Here is a 20,672-nt window from a genome sequence, read left to right as displayed (position 1 = left end):
TTTATATCCAGTAGAACTGAAAGGATACAGATTCCTGGAATTAAACACTTTGGAAGAAGTGAAAAGAAAGCAATTAAGAAAAATCGGTAATACTGTGAGGCAAGATTGAAGACTGCTGCTCTTCTGATAGTGCAGTTTGGAATGCTGCAGTATTTTTATTTATTTTTTTTTAATATAGCCCAGTTAACTTTACTGAATAAAACCTTTAATATACATGACTCCTAAACTTCTAGAACAGGACTTAATCCAAGCTTTAATGACAGGTGGTAGATCTTAAGTGTGGGAAGTACAGTATTTGCTTAACCTAGAATCATAGAATATCCCAAGTTGGAAGGGAGCCATAAGGATCATCAAGTCCAACTCCTGGCATCACACATCTACCCAAAAATTTAGACCATGTGAATAAGTGCACAGTCCAAACACTTCTTAAACTCCGACAGGCTTGGTGCCATGACTGCTTCCCTGGGGAGCCTGTTCCAGTGTGCAACAACCCTCTCAGTGAAGAACCTCTTCCTGATGTCCAGCCTAAACTTCCCCTGCCTCAGCTTAACACCATTCCCGCGGGTCCTATCAGTGGTGACTAAAGAGAATAGATTGGCTCCTTCCCCTCCTCTCCCCCTTGTGAGGAAGCTGTAGACTGCGATGAGGTCTCCCATCAGCCTCCTGTTTTCCAGACTGAACAAACCAAGTGACCTCAGCCGCTCCTCATATGTCTTCCCCTCTAGGCCCTTCACCATCTTTGTAGCCCTTCTCTGGACACTCTCCAACAGTTTTACATCCTTTTTGTACTGTGGTGCCCAGAACTGCACACGGTACTCAAGGTGAGGCCTCACCAGCGCAGAGCAGAGCGGGACAATCCCTTCCCTTGACCGACTAGCAATGCTGTGCTTGGTGCACCCCAGGATATGGTTGACCCTCCTGGCTGCCAGGGCACACTTCTGGATCATATGCAACTTGCTATCAACCATAACCCCCAGATCCCTCTCTGCAGGGCTGCTCTCCAGCGTCTCGTCTCCCAGTCTGTACGTATAGCCAGGGTTGCCCCGTCCCAGGTGCAGGACCCGGCACTTGCTCTTGTTAAACTTCATGTGGTTGGTGAAGTTCAACAAGAAAAAGTGCAAAGCTGGGAGGAACAACCACATGCACCAGTACATGCTGGCTGCCATCCAGTTGGAAAACAATTTGACAGAAAGGGACATAGGAGTCCTGATGGACATAAGTTGAACATGAACCAATAATTTGCCTTTGCTGCAAAGAAGGCTAACAGCATTCTGGATTGCATTCGGCAAAGTATTTCCATCAGGTCAAAGGAGGTGACCCTTCCCATCTACTCAGCACTGTTCTCAGTGCTGCATCCAGTTCAGGTTCCCAGTACAAGAAAGACATGGGGCATACTGGAAGGAGTCCAACAAATGGAATGTTCTAGGTTTCCTCTTGTAAAACTTTCTGCTGCATGACTAGTTGCCTTTAGTTTGCTGCTAGTCGTGTTACATCTTCTGTGGTCAACTTAAGAGCTGTATATGATCAGAATGTTGTTTGTTTGTTTGTTTGTTTTATGCAGGAACTTTAAGTTCCTAATCAAATCCTCTTAACAATCTCATTGATAAGGTAATCCAGTTAATTTAATGTTACCTCCCTGTATGGTAGGCTTTTATTGGTATGGCTAATGTAAATTATTTCCTGAATGCTTTAGAGGATTTTAGAAAATGTCAAAAGTAGAGACAAAACTGAAACACCATTTCCACAGCACTCATTGAAGCCCAGATGATGAGGTAGTATCTCCGTACCCAGCACTGATGTTTCTCCATTTAAATTCTTGTTGATTTCAGAGTTTCACTATTCCTATAGTTTAGCTGGAATTCATATTCGGGTATTTTCTAGTATGACTCAAATGTTTCTTGTTTGGCTGCAAGTCCTTTTCTAAGTTGTGCATTTCTCAGATGTGCTTCCCTCACTTAGCAGTTTTGGGATATATTCTTAATTCCTTGGGATTTTGCATTTCATTAAAAAATAATAATAATAGTTTCCATTCATTTCATGTAAGAGCAGTATTTTTCAGACCTTCTTTCCCTCTTTCCTTGTACATTAAAACTTATTCTTTTCAGAGACCTTGTCTGTTAGCTAAATTTCACTCTGAAGCAGGAGGAGAGGTGCTAACAGGTTCTTGAAGGACAATATCAAATCTGCCTGAGATTGTCAGCACTATCTTACACTAGTAGCCTGAAGCTACTGTTGCTAACAGCCTGACATGTCTCCCTGTATTTCAATATGTTCTCATGCATTTTTTGTTGTTGCTGTTGTTTGAAAGCTGGGTAAAAATTCTATAGATTAATGTTTTCATTTCTTGAAAATACAATTTCAGGAGGCTTATGAAGAAAGTTGTAAATAATTTTAAGTAGGAAACAAAAATTTGAGTTGTTGTGAGGAATGGGTTAAAAGTGGAAGACTGGTGAGAAGAATGGGATCAGAACAGAAGACTGGCAAGGAGGATTGTAAATATGCTCAAGTGACCTTGCAGCTGGGAATGCATAAAGTCTGTGGAGTAGTAAGGTAGAAAAACACATAAATCGTACCTACTGCTGTTTATACTCCATCTGTTTGGCAAGTAGTGCCTCTGTGTATAGATAGCATAGGTGTTTGGTAGATTCAGACATGCGTGAGCTCCCAGCCTTGGTGCAAATAAGATCAAAAAAGCACAATGAGGATTGCAGCATGGTGGTAAAAACTGTGCCTGCACGAACCCTTGATCCCTTACACCTTGAGGTGTAAACAGCAGGCTGGTGATCTTCTATCATGGACCAAGCTTAGCAGTGCCTGCATCCCAACTTGTGTGCATCTGCCCGGTTGTTGCTTCATGGATCTCCTGGTCGGAGAGGTAACAAAAATACACCTATTCTTTGCATTGTAGTTGTCGGTCCATGGTTGTTCCTGCTGCCTGTCTGTGCTGACTGACACAGGAATATTTTGATTTTGTTCAAAAACACAGTTGAATTAATTAAAAAAAAAAAATTGTAAAAGCATTGTTTTCACTTATGTAGAAAGTCCTAAAGCATCAATGAAGCAATATGTAATTTCAGTTGAAAAACTGTTTCATTCAATTTGAAGTAGAACTTCAAGTCTTTTTAATCTAACCATACAGGTCCAGAGTGGTTTGGAGAAAACAGTTCCAAAAGTAATAGAATCATAGAATATCAGAATTGGAAGGGACCCACAAGTATCATCAAGTCCAACTCCTGGATCCCCAAAGGACCACCCAAAAAAAAAAAAAAATCAGATCGTGTGTCTGAACACTGGCAGGCTCATAAACGTGACCACTTCCCTCGGAGTCTGTTCCAGCGTACAACAACCCTCTTGGTGAAAAACCTTTTCCTGATATACAGCCTGAATACTTTGCAGTAATCAAGATCTCCCCCTCTCCATTTTTGACAGAGTCTTAAAATATTTATAATCAACTTCTTATTCTTATATATTACGAGCTTATTCACCATTCAAAAATGTACTCTCATCCTATTTTTATATGGATTAGCAAGACTATTTATGTACTTACTCTAATGTTTACACAGGTATGGCTAATGCAGTGAATCTAAAACAGAATGGTAACAAAGTTCCTTAGGCTACTTGATTTTTTTCTGGTGCTTTTTGTCTCTGATGTACATCATATTATCCAAAGCTTGATCATGAATGCTGGACAAAAGCTTTGATGGCTTTACAGAACTGAAACATCTAACAGCCAAAATGGGAACACTAGTACTCAAACTATTAATGCAAAAACAAACAACAACAAAAATCACTACAATAAGCAAGACAACCCAATAACACTGAAACAAATGTGTATCCTGTAGGGTCTGTTTCTCCCTGTCTTCTTCCAAAGTGGTAAATCCAAGCTAAAGCTGGGGAAATCTCTGTCAAAAATAATACTGAAATACTGTCAAATTAAATAGATTAATCTAAGCTATGAATTTGTAATCATATTTGGTAAACAGAAAGTTGATTTTAATGAGATTAACATTGTGTTAGTGACGCAATCAGGATTAAAAATTTATTTGCATCACAAAAACCTTTTTTGTATCAATACTTCTATAACTGTTTAAAGAAGTTTCTAAATCATAATTTCAGAATGATGAACAGTAACAGTTGCATTTATTTTTCATAACTAAAAGCAATAATACGTTTTTATTCTCTTACTGTCATAGTTCCACAACTGTCTTTGTTGATAATGCGGACTGTCATCCCTTTTTTAACCCTTAATACCACTACTTTCCATATTTAACTTCCATCTACCTGCATATTTCTGAAAAGATAGCATCTCTATATCAATGTGAAATTTAATATTATTCTTATTTTTTCTCTAACTATATATACAAGTAAAAAAAAAGGAACCATTCTAAATGGAAATAAAGGGGCAACAAAGTCTTAAGCTAACACGCTGAAAGAAAAATATTTTACAGACTGCCATAGTGTAGCAGCACAAGGTTTTCATTATTTCACTCTGTCGTGCAACCCAAGAGACCATTTCAGGTGTAATAAACTCTCTCTCATCGAACCAGACCTGAGGTTTAGCGTATGTAAGAGCTATAAAGATATCCTCTGCTGGAAAGGAAATGTTGTATGAGAAGTATTTCAGTTAACATTTCTTTCTTCCATGTTCACTGTCTCTCATAAATGATTATTGCTTCTTTATGCTACACCCCTCCTTTTTTTCTTTGCTACTGTGGGTAGTATATTATGTACTACATTTCTGTAAAAGTTCTGAGATGCTTACCACTTATTCATGTTCTCTGTCTCTTCTCTTTTATTGATAAATATGTATTTATAAGAGTGGGAGAAGTGAGAATGCAGGATGGTGGGTTCCACTATAGAGAATGGAGTTATGATGAAGTTATCAGCCTGACATTCATAGCTGTTGAGATTTCAATCACACCTTTCCCCCTTTTAATGTATTTGCTGAATTGTCTACAGAATTGGGAATTAGTTTGATTAACAGATTTCATTTACAGAAGGAATATGACAGTTTCAAAATAGGTTTCACATTTTTCTGTTCTGCATCCAATACCTGCTTTATATGTGAGATGGAAGTACAAATTTTGTCCAGGTCTCTAAGAAGCTGTGTTTGAAAGAGCCTGAATAATGACACTAAAATGCAAGTGATGTCTGGAGTGGTAGAAGTGGTGGTGTGTGGTGGTTAGTAAGTCAGAATTGAAGCTTCCACTTTATTGAATAGAAGCTTCTGAGAGAGGGGAGAAGGTGACTTGATTGGGTTGTACCAGGAGGACTGTGGTTTTTGTCTTAGATCAGAGGGGGACAGATATTTCCACAGGCAGTGGCTTGGTGAGGAGGAATTTCTCTGCAAGTGGAAAAACTTCTGTCTCTCTCAAAGTTCTTATATCCACACAGGGCTATGCCAGGACTGGTGACTGAGGAAACATTGCTTCCATGCTCACACTTGGATTTATGTTATAAACTAAAGTGTCAGTGTCAGATAAAATTGTCAAGATTTTCTCCATTTTGTAATGGGACTGGTTAAAGAACTTTACAGAAATCTCCATTAAACAAAACAACAACAACAACAAAAGTCATGACCAATGTAATTAATAACTTGGCTATTAGGGTTGCAATATGGGACTGTAGGTTCACAAACCACTTATACAAAGAAGTCCAAAGGAACTGAGAAAAAGTGTGGCTATTTGTGTGGAATGACTTCAACTTTGGTTTCTCCCAACTAAATTGAGATCATCAGTAATAGACCACTGACAGCAAGATAGCAGCAGTCCTATTCTTCAGCCAAAAATGTCGTCATGGATCTAAACTGACACAACTGATAGGTGACTAGAATATTTTTAATTTCTTTTTAAAATCCAATCCAGTTTGAAGTCTGATGAGAATGATTATAAAACAGTCAATAAACATTTCAAGTCAAATGGAAATATCAATTGCCTGATTAATCTAAGAAATCCAGCCATGTGTGGATATGGGTTTAAATCATTAACATTAAAGGTTACATTTACAGAGTATTGTCAAAAGGTTTCTGTATCATTTACCTAACATTCAAAAAGTAAAATAGCTCTTCAGTGGGACTCATATACCATGTTATGTTTGTCATATGTTATTTCTCTGTGAGTGGGATGAAATAAACCTTTACTTATATGTGAAGGTTGCCATTAAAGCTGATTCAATTCCTTGAGAATTTTGGGAAACCATTCCTGAGGTCAGAGGGGTTGATATCCAAACTCCAAACCTGGTTCCTGAGGTAGAACCTCTGGAAGAGTCAACCAATTTGTAAAGAATGTGGTATTCCAGAATTGTCTTCTCAATTTTTGATGCTTCAGACATCAGAATATGCTTGGCAAAAGAACGGCATGAACTGCAGCTTTTGCTTTAGCCTGACAGGCTCCACAGAGTTGGCCAGCGTTGCTGACTGTTGGCAGGCTTCATTGGGAGCCAGCTCCTTACTGTTGCTAGTTCCTAATTAAAATGTTTCTTATAACCATTAAATTACAATTTGGTAAGACAGCAAGAATTTGTATGCCTGAATACTCTTGTATTACTCCTACTCTCTAGCCACTAAACAATAGCAGGACACAAGGTGAAATGAATGCTTTCTAACAAGGTTAGGTGGTCCCTTGATAGTGTTCATAAAGATTACTCCTGAAGAACAGTGCTAGCATTCTTCAAGCTTTTTCTACTTATTTGAATGAATTCTTCTGGCAGTAATGCCCTTTTTTTTTTTTTTTTGGCATGAGCTTCACACGCTGAATTCTCAGGAGCTGTTTTTGTTTCTTTCCTTTAGCCTTTTATTTCAAAGCACTTGCTCATTGAGCATCTCCAGGGAAATATTAAAAATAGCACAATCCTAGCCAGCAGATCCATCCATACATTATTGAATTCATCCTGTGGACTTAAAATATAGCCTGGAAGAATGAATTTATCTCACTCAGAGGATTCTTACTTACAGATGTGATATTAATGATTATTGTGTCTGTTACTTCTTCTAAATTATAAACATTGCTGATGATGAATTAGAGTATTATTTTAAATTAAGTAATTAGGATGCCCTTGTAATGGATGTTTACAGGTGTGCCTGTTGGAAGAAAATTGCAATCTTCCTTCTATAATTTTAATGTCTTTTAATATTAATTATTTTCAGTGATAAGTTCTTATATGGTATTCTTCTAACAGGTTAGAAAAAGATTTAAAAAATCAACTTTTTTTTTTTTTTTTTTCTGATTAGCTTGTGGAAAACAAACTATAGTACTCTGCCTAGAATGAGAGTGGAGGGTGATTCAGTGGTAAGGGGAACTGGAAATTTGTTTACTATAATGAAAAAAATGCTGGGTTAGAGAATGTTTGTTTATTTTAATCATTTTATTTCACCTTCTCAAGTGACATAGTGGACATAAGGTTGATAGATTATTTTCCTGTTGATAACAGGTACAAGCAATTTATTTATTTATTTATTTATTTTAAGAAAATGAGCTGAAAATTAAGAATGTTGGATACTTCAGTTTATAAACCTGGTGCTACCCCAAGGGGTACGCTGAAGGAAGCATATTTCTGTGGAGAACTTCAATAAAGTAATTTTTAGTGATCAGGATGATGTCTTTAAAATAGAGGAAAGGCTGCAATAAATAGGAACACGCTTTTTAGTGTCTAAAACTGCTATTGATAGTGATTGGAGGCATCTCTTACCTATGGATAAAGGTCATCATAATGTATTCTACCACTGAAGTCTTAGGAAATGAAGTAACAGTTATGTTCTTTTGAAATTTGAAAAATCTTGTGATAGATCTTCAGATGTATACCATAAGAACGTGTCTGGTGACTGCAGATACCTGGCACAGGCAATAGAGATCTACAAATTGTAAAAGATGTTCAAGTGTTAATGTAATTGTATCATTAAGTAAAGAAAATGCAGGGAGGGAGAAAAAGAATTTATTTTTCCTTTTACGAACATTCAAAGTAACTACGGGTATGCAGAGGTGGGATTACTGTCAGTCACGTTGAGAGTAAACTACTGTATTTGATTAATCAAAGGTGGTGAGGTATGTTGCCCTGAATGGGAGATTTGTAAGGAGAGAATAGAGAACCCTTGAAGAAGGCAATTAAAAGTAAGTGTAAAAAATGTGAGAAAACTGTGATGAAGAATCTTGGAAAACAAATCGGAGTCAACATGCATCAAGAAATGTCTCTCTTTAGGTATATGTTAAGCAAAATGATAAATTTACAGAGTCGGCAGATAGGTAAGATGCCACACACAACTCTTAAACTTAATGGAAAATGAGGAGCAAGGTAGCTGTATTAATATGGGTTTATTGCAGTGCAAGAGAAAGTAAATGAAATACATGCAAAACTGGTATAGGTCAAAGTAGAAATTGATTAGTTTCAAAAAAAAAATATATATATATATAAAGATTGAAATAGTATGCTACTGAGTAATTTAATAGTGATATAGGTAGTGATGGTCTACTTCCCCGCTAGTTGAGCAGTTTGTGGAAGAACTGTCTTTTAGAGAGATTTAAGAGATGTCCAGCTGGTATATAAAATCAATTCTTAAAATTGTGATGTAAATAACTTTTGATGCTTGGGAAAAGTGAAGAAACTGAATTTTCTGATTGACATGGAAAACTTTTAACATTCTTGTTTTCAGATAAATATGGTTATCATATCCAAATAAATATTTTTATACATGGAAGAAGAAAAATACGAATAGTTTTTGAAAAACAATGTACTGAGCTCAAATTTCAATTCAATAAAAATGATGTCTGATGGAGAAGATGAAAATAAAATACATGTGGGAGGCCATTGAAAAGGCAGCGTAACAAATGCAATAAAAGCCAGTGAGCATGAGCAGAACTGGATACAGATGATGATGATGATGTTCTCTCAGACAGAGTGTCTCTTGGACAGATATCTGTTAAAATTGCAGTCTGTTGCTTGCAAAATAATAATAATAATGATAATAATGATAATAATAATAATATAATAATAATAATAATAATAATAAAAACAAACAAGCAAAAAAACAAGCTGCAGAAAGTTCATGATGATTGAGACCTAAGAGACTTCCTTAGTGAAACAGATAATGCCTTGCTGAGAGATCCAATTAAATAATTTCCCAATTTGAAAAATATGGAAAAATGAGAAAAAGCACACTTGGTTATTTGCCCAAGGCTGCAGGAGGATTAAGTGGCAAAATTTGAATTAAGGTCAGTAGCTTCAGTCTTCTTAAGTCTTCATGCTTAATCTACTACATGTTTCTTCTTCCCACCAAAACCACAACATGGTGGCAAATAAAATTACATAATAGACATAAGGACCTGACTGTTTGTTTGTTTGTTTTGTTTTGTTTTTCCAGTCTTGTAGTATTTCTGATTATTGGAATAAAGATAACAAGGGAATGTGCATCTTTCTCCAATTTTGATTCTTTGGGAAAGTAGAGACTCAGAACTAGATTTAAGTATCTTTCAAGAAATTTGTTCCATAAAGGAAGTCAGACCTGCTTCCTTTAAAAAGTTTGTTTTGCTTTTGTGGTCACTGGTAATGAAAGTTCTTAATAGCAAAAAGAGCCACAACACACAGAGGTGCTGTGAACCTAACAGACCACAACACTACTTTTCTTTGCGCTATAGCAGGTTTTAGACACGGGTGTATCAGTATAAGAGACTCATTCTCCTAAATCTTTACACAGTGGTTTGTACTCTGTCAGTACTCAAGAACCTGAAGGGTCATTGAATGACTGTAAACAATGTTTTCTCAGTACAGTACAGACTGAGGCTCACATCATCTTACAGACCCAGATAGTCCCAGCAGTGTTCTTGTATAATTATTACTTTTAATTAGAACTGACAGAAACCTTTCTCAAAGCCAAATTTTTGTAGAGAGTGTAACTGTCCATTTTCATCCACACTTGGACCAGACCCTTGCCTTGAGCTGTGGGAATCTACACACTACTTGACTGGTGTAATAGCTAAAGAAAAAGTGCCTTCTTTGTTGGAGCTATGAAATGCATCCAGCTCCTGTCCCCTAATCAGATGACTTGTAATACTTGTGAATCCCATAGGCAATAAAGGTCTGAAAACCCATGGTACCTGTTGCATGAGAAACAGCTGCCCTATATGTTAATTGAGGTTGACAGGGGAAGCTGTGCAACTTTAAGCATTTACCTGGGAAGGAAGAAGACAAAGCTATACTGCAGTGCAAAAATGTAATAAAAAGTAGCCCTGAGAAGACCCAAAACTGAGGGGGAGAGGAATCCTGTCACCAACATCAAACTCCTGGCAAGGACCCCAAGAGAGTGATAACTTCTAACCTTGCCCTTACCTGTTCTTTTTGAGGAAGACCGGCATTATTAATCTTAGGACCTAGATGGTCGCTGATAGGGTAAGCTTGCACCAGAGAAAGGGGTAAATACTTGGAAGCATTTTAACTGTACTCTAATCTAATAGATTTTCTGTATTAGATAATTCAAACTATTAGATGGTCAAAGCTTTAATTGGAGTAACAGAAGTGTCTTATCAGTATCTAAAAGTTTTCTTTTGGCCATAACAACATTTTGTAATTCTATTAAAATATTTATTTTTGCAATAATTTCATTTTGAGCTACTCTGTAATATTGGTATTTTTTAACAGAGATTTCAGTTCAGTGGTAATAATTTGTAGCTATAACTAGATCACTGCTGGCTTTACTGGTCACATTGTGTTACCAGTGACAGAGAACAAACTGTCTTTTTAACGTAATTACAAGAACAAAATTATATACTATGATCATCAGATAATAGTCAGATCATAGAACTTGATCACTCTGAATCACCTTACTTTGCATGCTATAGCCATGACGTTTTTGTTGTAAACGTGCTCTTTCTAATGGACCAGTAGGAGACGTCCAAGAGACTGCTGTACTAATTTCCCTCTGAACAATATGCATGCATAAATTTAACTGTCCTTTGGAGCCTAAAAAATCTGCCAGCCACAATGAAGATGAGTGTTTTAATTTCTTAGGTAGGGAATCTGTCAACTGTAAAACAGGGCTGCTAGATATAGCTTGTGAACATCAACATGCTGTACTTGTACATCATAACTCCCGGCTGGTGACTTCTCCAGTATTTAAAGGTGATGCAGATGTGAAGAATCAATTGACTGGAAGGATAGAGGAAAACAAACAGAAGAAATGAATTGCTTTATTATTATTATTATTATTATTTCCTTTTTTTTTTTCCCACTCACCCCTATGACATAGGCAGCTAACAAAAATAACAAATTATTGTAGAAGACTTGAAAAAACATATTTCAAAATGAAAATCACTACAAATAAGCAGAATTGTTCTTGTTGATAGCTACTTAACTATTAGGCATTAGATCTAGTCTTTGTCATATTTATTCCTTAATATGTGTGCTTTGAGTTAAGATTTATGATAAGTAAGCATTAGCCTAGAAATGTGTCACACTAGCATTATAATCTTGAAAAAAAAATCCATCATGTGCTAATAGCATTGTCAAAAATGGATGAAAATTTCACAGAAATGAACAATTGCTAAGTGTTACTTGTGTAAAAAAGCATTGAAACTCCCTGCAACTGGTAGATGGAGCTGTCTGTAAAGTTCCTTTCTGACTGCAACAAAATAACTAATGGTACTGGTGCAACACTCTTCAGGAAAAGGTGTGCAGAAATGACTGCAATCACTGCCTTATTAAAGGGAATTGTAGCTTAGTGTTTTTTACAGGGTTTTGAATGAGATTAACTGGTCTACTTAGTAACCATTAAGGACTAACTATTAAATCTGGATGCAAGTGTTCAAGTGTTTAAAAATTCATTTGTTTCTCTTAGGATTTAGTTTCCTTTGAGGGATAGTGCGTATAACAAAGTTTGTTTTGTTTTGGTTTTGTGTGTATCTGTATTTCTACTTATGAAACAAAATGTGCTCTCCACACAGAAATGCTCAGAATTCTGAAAAGAAAAAAAAAAAAGAACAACAACAAAAAAACACAATTGGGCATGAGAATGAGAACTTCATATACAATATTGATATATTATTAGTAATCTTTTCCCTCTATGTACACAGTCTCTCCTCCTCTTCCATGGGGTTTTATGAGGTTATGAGTTATAACTGGATTGGAAAAGAAGGTGAAGCTGACATAATGCTTGAGATGTTCCTTTTGAGAGATGTTTTCTGAAAAAACACTGCTGGAACATATTGGTGTTTTAGTGAAGTTCCTGCTTGTTCCACGTAGCTGATGGAGACCTTCAGTCCAATGTCTTATTTTTGGACAAAGCAATTTGAAGAAAGTACAACTTCATAAAAAGCATTTGTGAAAAGACTATGTTACACAAAACCACTTTTTCTGAATAAAAAATAAAATAAAAAATCCTGCTATTGAAATTATATATGGTCACCTTCTATATAGAAGATTTTAGCTATGATAATTGCTTTTATATTGAGAAAGGAAAAAATGCTTTTTGAGGTAAATTGCTAGGAAAAGAGGCTAACAAAAGAAGGAGAATTTTAAAATTAACCCTTAGAAAAAATGACATGATCTTTTAGGTTAAATGAAGACTCGTTAAATGAAGGAGACATATGAATGCAAGTACAATATTTGCCTATTGGCCCATGATGACAGCTGGTAATTCAAAGAGGCTATTTGCATTATACATGCATTGGTAGCTTTGATTTATGACACTTGTTTACCTCTGCTTGATGACTGATGAGTTTGAGACAAAAATAAATCTGCAGTTTTCATAACTGAGGCTTGTCTTTACATTATTCCCTGTAGTGATTCACTTGCCAAAGAATAGAGGCTCAAACACCAATTCAGAATCAAAATTTCTATAGCTATATATATTAAAAAGAGATTTAAAAATGAATCATTTTCTGACAAAGTATATAACAGAAAATGATATAACATTAATAGTGGTATTTGGCTTAGGTTACTCAGTGTTTCCTAATAACTTTGCTTTCCAGGATATCACTCCTAATTTCCCCATCATAGAAGGAATGTGATGGGAATTGCATAGAGGAAGTGTTTCTTTCTTCCTCACGAACATGATGTGTTTGGAACTCAGTTTCCGTCAAAAGTAGCGGAATTCTGGAATGGGTGCCCAGTGTCAGGTCAGTGTTGTTATTGATTGGTTTGAGTCTCACTTATAAATTGTCTTAGAAATAAACTAGTCTTTTCTTAAGGAAAAGAAGAAAACCCAAATGTAAACTACATCTTCAGTTCTTAAGGACATTTATCATTTAACACTGATGAGCAATGAAAACATCAAGGTGGTGCCAGCATTATTAGGAAATGTGTAATGTTATCTAATTTTGTGACAAGATTCTACTTACATTTACAGGACCAGAGGCAAAAACTTGCTTCCCTCTTGCTATGTCACATTTCATATGTTGTTTTGTACTTTGTTACCACTGACTGGATAGATGTGCACCTTGTGTATAGTGGAGTGTCTGTACTTTGCTGTCTGTCCTGCAGATCCCATTTCTGAGATTGCCATCTGGCCCTTTCAGATTTGTGAGTGCATTTGTAACAAAAAATTTATTGCTATACCTCTTCTGAACACTGGGATAGCTTTACTTACCTGACTGTGACATTAAATTAGACAACACTGAACAGAAAGATCATGTTTAACAGCTATTTAATCTTAGAATTAATGAAAAAAAACTCGGAGACATGGGTTGAAAATATTGTAATAGGTGTAATTTTATGGAGAATCTGTCTGTATGTCTTAGAGTTAAATGAAATATAGTGATTATCATTTTGAGAAATTGTCTCTTTTTTTTTCCCCAAAAATAGTGTGACTATTTTAAAGCTACTTCAGTGTAGAAAAGTGTCCTTTTTTATTCATAGTATTTATTTGTTTGAGTGTTCTATTAATAACAAAATGTAGGGTTGTTAGATTTATGTATTTTGTTTTGTTTTCCTGTGGGTTCACATTTAGCTATGAAGAAACCTTGCACTTTAATCACATCCCTCTTTAAAAGAATTGAAACTTGAACTGGGTGGTGGGATTTTTTATTATTTTTTTTTTCATATTTTTAGTTTTGCAAGTTCAAATACTAGCTTCAGACACTGAAAAAGTCTGAACACCCCCAGGCATGTAAGTATCCCATTAAGGCCTATAATTTTCTAATATAGTAAAACAGGCTTTCTTGGCCTTAAGGGAAGTGTGGAAGAATTAAATTTACATCAAACAAAGCATAAAAGTAAAGCAAATGAATGTGGAAAGAGTAAATCTACATGGAAAGGCAATATTGTGTCTTTACTGGCAGGTGTAGTTATTAATTAGCATTCTGGCATTTGTGCTAAATTTCTATCAATAGCCTTACCTCATTGACATTTCATTTACCCTGTAACTTTCTTATTAATGTGATGTGATTCATTAGGCTTGTAATGGCCTTTTGCATGTCAGGCTACCCGTGAAGTGTGGGCTACAGGATGGGCTGTTTCTCCAGTGCTTAACAGGATAAAATTGGCAGAAGTCTTCAGTTTCATCTAGTGATACACATGATGCCAACAATAGCAACATACATATAGAATATTAAATATGAAGCAGCAGTTGTGGCAGGAAAAGCAGCTAATACCACATAGTATAAGGGCAGAGTTAATTCCTTAGTTAATATGAATGCATCATAGCATTAATATCTTTCTGTATTACAGTACTTAATTAAAGCTATCTTAAGCTCTTCAAAGTAAACACTAATCATGACAAATGTGAACTCAGCAGAATAATCTCATCCAATGTGAATTTTGGAGATTTACGCTGAGACTCAGAGCAGTGTCATGATATGCTCTAATATTGTGTTAGCGTAAATCTACTTTAGGAAGTCACTTTCAGTAAAAGAAGAGTAGATTTGTACAGAGAAAGCAGCTTCAAGCTGATCTTGAATCCTGTCTAAATGTAAAAAGTTACATATTGACATAGCTATGATCTGTTTACTGCAGAGGGAGAAAAATGGTTGTATTTCCTTCATTCTTGTTTGGAAATACTAGATCAATAAGAATTGAAAACCAAAATTTTTTTGATAACTTTTTGATAATTTTTTCATGTTAATTCCTTTGAATGACTAAAGATTTCTTAAATTTCTTCTTTTTTCAACTCCCACTGTTGTTTGGTTTTTTCCTCCCAAGAGTGTTTTCCTTAAGAATCTAAATTTTACAGTGACAGAAATTAAAACAAATTCTCATTTAATATATAAACTGTATTGTAATAGGGGAGAGAATGAGAAATGGAAACGGATAGGATCAAGAGTCTAAGTCTAGCAAAGAACAGGTTGCTGTTTTCCCTAGATCTTTTAAAGGTCTTCTACTGTTTGTTGTTGCTGTTTCCCTGTTATTCCATATAATGTTCATTTGCAATACATGCATACAGTTGAGAAGAAAAAAAAATCGCTGTGTACTAAGAAATGCCTAACGTGGCAGCCAGTTACTGGTAACATTCTCTAGTCTTAGTTTACTTGGCCAGATCAAATGAGACCAATCATTTTGACAGTTCTGCTGAAAGTGGGTCTGATACTCACTTGTCCTTGCTTTCTTGGCCTACAAACATTGGTAGGAAAACTAGGGTAAGATATGTAGGAATGGCAAATTAACTGGTGAATAATTTTGCTGTTACTTGACATTGCATTTTGATTGGAAAATGTAGTTCCTGTTTTCCCTACAATTTCTTTTCTTGTGTTCCTTTTTCCTGTACACCTAATTAGAAGAGCTGTAGTATTCCGCTGTTGTCTACAGGGTGTATACTACACCCCCTTTTCATTTTGAAGAGTTAGCCAGCAGCATTTTACTTCAGAAAATGGTTTTGAATATTTAAGTGTAGATGCAAAGAGACTTCTTGCCTTAATTTTTTGAAAGAAATTTCAATAGGGTCAATATAGGTGTTCATAGGAATGGTTATCTTCCCTCTCCACACTCTAGTTATTCTTTATTTTGGTAATATTGACCAGGGTATCAAGAGTTCATCAAGACTTTCTAGATCCATGCGTACATGTACACACATATATACATGTAGGGTTTATTTAAAAAGAAAACAGGTTAGTTAATGTTCTAGTTGCTGTCACAAATAAATAAATAAATAAATATTAAAAAAATAATAAAAAAACTACACATTTAAATTATTTAGAGGAAAAACTGTTCCAAGACATTTACCCACTTTCTCAGGTTGTAAAGTCAACTGTTGTTTAGAAAATCTTGAAATTCAGAAAATTAGTCTCTGATGTTGTCAAAAGAACCGTGCAAAGTGCCAGCAGAAAATATTTGAGTCCTTTTGCATTTATGCCTAGAAGCCTTCTGTTCCCACTGAATTTGAATCCAGGGGAGATTTTGACACCAGTCAAAGAGTATATCAAGATTTTAGTTGTCATTCAATTGCCTATTTGTTCCTACTTTGCTGGGAATAAATATGTTCACAAATATTTCTTCCTTCTGTGTTTAATTTATTGTTTGATACTTAATTATCTGCTAATATTTGTCCCCACAGGGACTATAGCATCTCAATAAAAGTGAATAACTAATAGAAGTTTTCTGCTTAGAAATCTACTTTCTTTTTGTTTTGTTTCTTTGTGAGCTCATTGGTTAGAAGGTTGCTTTCTGCAGCAGCACATACTATTTAAAAGTGTTGTATTTATTTTTATTTCCTATTTAAATGTATTTAACTTTGTCTTACTCCTTGGTGAGAAGGGAGTCTCTTTTCATTTATTTTTCTCCATAGTATCAATAATATTCAAAGAATCAAACTCTTGTGTGGCAAACATATAAAGCCTATTCATTAATCTGCTAGTGACATGTTGTTCTTCTAGCTGCAAACAAATGTCTTGCTTTCTAGTGTTTGATTTTCCTCCGGAATTTGCAATTTGTAAATATGGCAAATTGAAGCCTCTTGTCTTTCAGATGAATTTCATATCTATAACAAAGTTTGCTAAAACACCTATTTATTTATTTACTTATTTATTTACTACATTGCTTTTCAACATTTGCTTCATTAGGATACTCTAATCCAAATTGAAGCAAGATGCTGATCCAAGGAAGAAATATTACTGTTTTTTCCTGACATTTTAACATAAAAGCAAAGAGCTGAGCTGGATTTTTCACTGCAGTTTGTGAGTGCTGATCAGAGATAAAGCAACTTTAGCTAGATATAAATTATGTCCAGCTACAGATGCATGTTTTTAAAGGGAAATTTGGGAGGCAAGGAGATGAGAGAATAGTGCTGGTTTTCTAATCTGGCTGTCTACTTCCTTTTGTGTGTTTAAATTTCCTGTTCTGACCTCTTTATTTCATGCAAGTTCAATTATCATTCATTCATTCTGAATACCAAAAGTAAGATCAGAAATAGTTCTGCTCAGCTCTTGCTTGCCTTATAGAGAAAGGCTTTATGGATCAGTGGCTCTAAACTTGCTAAGGTACATATGCATTAGCATATCCCTCTTCTCCAGCTTGTTAAGGCTAAGAAACCAGCTCAGACATGCACATTTAGGTGAAATTGTTAGTAGGAGGCAAAGTTAGTAGCAAGTGTGACTCTCCCCTGGAAATGTGACTAAAACAGTTACTCCACTAGACTCATGAGGATCAAGGTGTTTATATCAGTGTTGACCACACTCTTCAAATAGCATCCTGTTCTGTTCTGTCTACTAACAAAAACAGTGTTATGAACTCCTTCACTGCAGTCCTACTCATGAGTGAAATGGTTAAGTGAAATTATAAGGTTAACTCATATTACCTCCCTGTCTCCTCCCCTCATGAAGCTTTTATTTAATATTTTGTCATTTGTACAGATCCCAGGTAGCAACCTGGAAAAAGGGGCATCCAGGCCATCACCCTGCCCTGAGGCAGAAGGTACTCATCTGTAGACAGATGTTTCTCAGAGACGTAACTGAAGACCCTGAGTGATGGCTCCTCCAGAACTTCCCAGGTTCTCTGCCCTACTGGAATGGATCACTGCATACATTTAAGATTTTTTTCCAGATCTCATTTGAATTCTCCTTACCCCAGTTGAAGCTAGTGACTACTTAAGTAGCTACCATGGACATAAAACATCTATTCCCTTCCTCTTTAAAGCTGTCTCTTAAAATTTAAGAAAAGCATTGTCTATATCTCTGAAGAGGACATGTGTTTAAACAAGCCTCATTCACTTAGTCACTCTGCACAGAGCATGTTTTCTGCATCTCATGTCATTCTCAGAGCTCAACCCTGAACTGTTCTCTTGAACCTCTTTCTTGACAAGTGATGCCCACAATCTTGATTTTTAACATTTACTAGTACTTATAGAAAGGAAGACAAAAGATATATTGTCATACATAGAAAAACATTTTGTTTCAAGATTTGTTGTTGACAAATAGTTTGGTTGTTATCACCTTGCTTTTTGGGAACTTTAAATTTATTTGAATACTCGTCATGTTACTTTCTTCTAGAAATTGAGGGTAAATTTACTAGGTCATCATTCTATTCTTCCTCCTTTTTGAAGATCTTTTCAAGATCTCTGCTACCAACTTCTGAAAGGTAACAGCTAACATCTGCAGAATTTAATCAGTCAGAATATCAAGAAAATTAAAAATCTTTTGCATTTCTCTCTAAGACTGTCTTTACCTACTCCATAAGATTATACAGAGATTATATTTTTCCTTTTAACTAGATGCTACTTGGTTTCTTTAAATAAGGACTTTACAGAAAGCAGGTAGTAAGCAGTTGAACTGAACTTCTAGAATCCTAATATCCAGTAGGATATTTACATTTTCTCCTTGCACTAAACTAGGATCTGTAGAAAGCCATAGAAGAGCTACTAATTGAACATCTAGAATAATTTTATTGCATGAAATCTACTTCTGTGGATTGGAGCAGTTACCAATGTGTGCCCAACTGTTGGTTGTCTCCTTCAGGAATTAGGGTTGCTCACGTATATCATGAACAGAATTATTAATGATAATAACAGAATTAATGATAATAATAATAATAATTGTTATTATTATTTGTTTGTTTGGGGGTAAGTTCTTTTGTGAATAGTGAAACCTAAATGATTGTCTAGACATTTTTCCTTTGCTAGAAATAAAAATCCGTTGGGGAGGAAGGTGGTGGTAAAATCTTTACCTACAATTGATCAGTCTTCTTGGATCAGTCATAGTTTTACTCTTCGTACAGTTTCTTTCTCATTGGTTCATTCCAATACAGCAGTTTGTTCAGCATTATCTATCACCATACTAGAGCAGTATCTTTGGTACATCAAGCTTTAAGAAGGGGTACCTGTCTCAAAAGGCTTAATGTGGTCTAATCAGAAAGGAAAAAAAAAATGCAAGCACATTACGTTTTATACAGCAGCAATGTAAAAATCATAATAAGGCATTAATAAAATATTGATTCAGTGTTCTAAGAACTAAATAATTAATGACCTTACAATATGTTTTCCAAGGGGCAATAATCACTGAATGATGTGGAGATAAGAGGGAAATAGGTATATTTCCAGTGGGTTTACATAGAAAGGGCAGTAGATCTTCATGGTGATCTCACAAAACATTGCAGAAAACAGACACCATTGTTGACAACACTTGCAAATGAAAGAAAACAACCTGTATTATATGTTTTATTAAATCATGTCTCTTTACAGAAAAAAAAAAAAAGTCTATTTGTCACCAAATGGACCATGATGTCTGCAGCATCCTATACTGCACATATTATAGCATCCTAATACCTATACCTATACCAGTGTGTTTCTATAGGATGCAGTATTATCCAGAAGTCATTGGTGTATCATGCTCTATAGTCAGTTCAACCTTAGCTCCCTGTGGATGTAGGTAAAAGCTACTGGAGTTTCTTGATATTGTAAACTGGGCATGCAGATGTATAGGTATAGTATAAATGTATAACATTTTAACTTGAGATGTAAGACATAACTAGTGGCTAAAAGGGGAAAATAAATTCAAGTGAGAATTTTTATTTTATTTTATTTTTTTATGGCTATGATTTGCTTCTGTAACAAACTACTGAAAGATTGAAAGATTTTCAGTAAGTCAAACATCAAAATGTGCTGTATCCAAAACCAAATTACTGGGAATAGAAGCTGGACAAAAGGTTAAGTATGTATATCAGATCAATTTTTTGGCCTTAGATCTTATTATTTAAATATTTTATTAGCTTGTTGAAGTGATTAGCAGTAAAACATCTAAAATATCTGATGTTTTATGATGATCCTACTTAAATTGTCTACTAGTTAGGAACAACAACAAAAAAACTAAAATGGATAGAACGAAACACTGAAGAAATTTATGTATATCTTTGAAATTTGCTGTCTTTTGCATAAATATAATATTAAAATAGTAAAAATGTAGTTCCATCCTGAAACATCCAGGGGAGTGTAAATGGCTACAGTGAAATTCAATTGCATTTGCATGAGAAGTGGTAGACTGACTGTTGTGGTTTAACCCGGCTGGCAGCTAAACACCACACAGCGGTTCGCTCGCTCACCCCCCTCCCTCTCTGGGATGGGGGAGAGAAACGGGAAAGTGAAGCCGGTGAGTTGAGATAGAGACAGTTTATTAAGACAGGGAAATAATAATAACAATAATAATGATAGTAGTACTACTAATAAGAATGTGTACAAAACAAGTGATGCACGATGCAATTCCTCACCACCTGCTGACCAATGCCCAGTCTATCCCCGAGCAGCCGGCCCCCCCACCCCGGCCAGCCACCCC

General features: G+C 35.5%; 1 protein-coding gene and 1 long non-coding RNA gene across 5 annotated transcripts in view; both read left to right on the top strand.

Annotated features, from left to right (window-relative positions):
• Positions 1 to 20,672, top strand: part of CNTNAP2 (contactin associated protein 2) — a 1,160,459-nt gene that overhangs the window by 317,249 nt on the left and 822,538 nt on the right. The window lies entirely within an intron of this gene.
• LOC308190835 overlaps positions 1 to 20,672 on the top strand; it is a 26,771-nt gene extending 6,099 nt beyond the window's left edge. Inside the window, exon 2 of the long non-coding RNA XR_013947516.1 lies at positions 17,763 to 20,672. This is a non-coding gene — a long non-coding RNA (uncharacterized lncRNA). The remainder of the gene's footprint in view (positions 1 to 17,762) is intronic.

The sequence above is a fragment of the Anser brachyrhynchus genome (assembly GCF_964034855.1).
Source record: "Anser brachyrhynchus genome assembly, chromosome: 2".
NCBI lineage: Eukaryota > Metazoa > Chordata > Aves > Anseriformes > Anatidae > Anser > Anser brachyrhynchus.
This window is presented reverse-complemented; position numbering and strand designations above follow the sequence as displayed.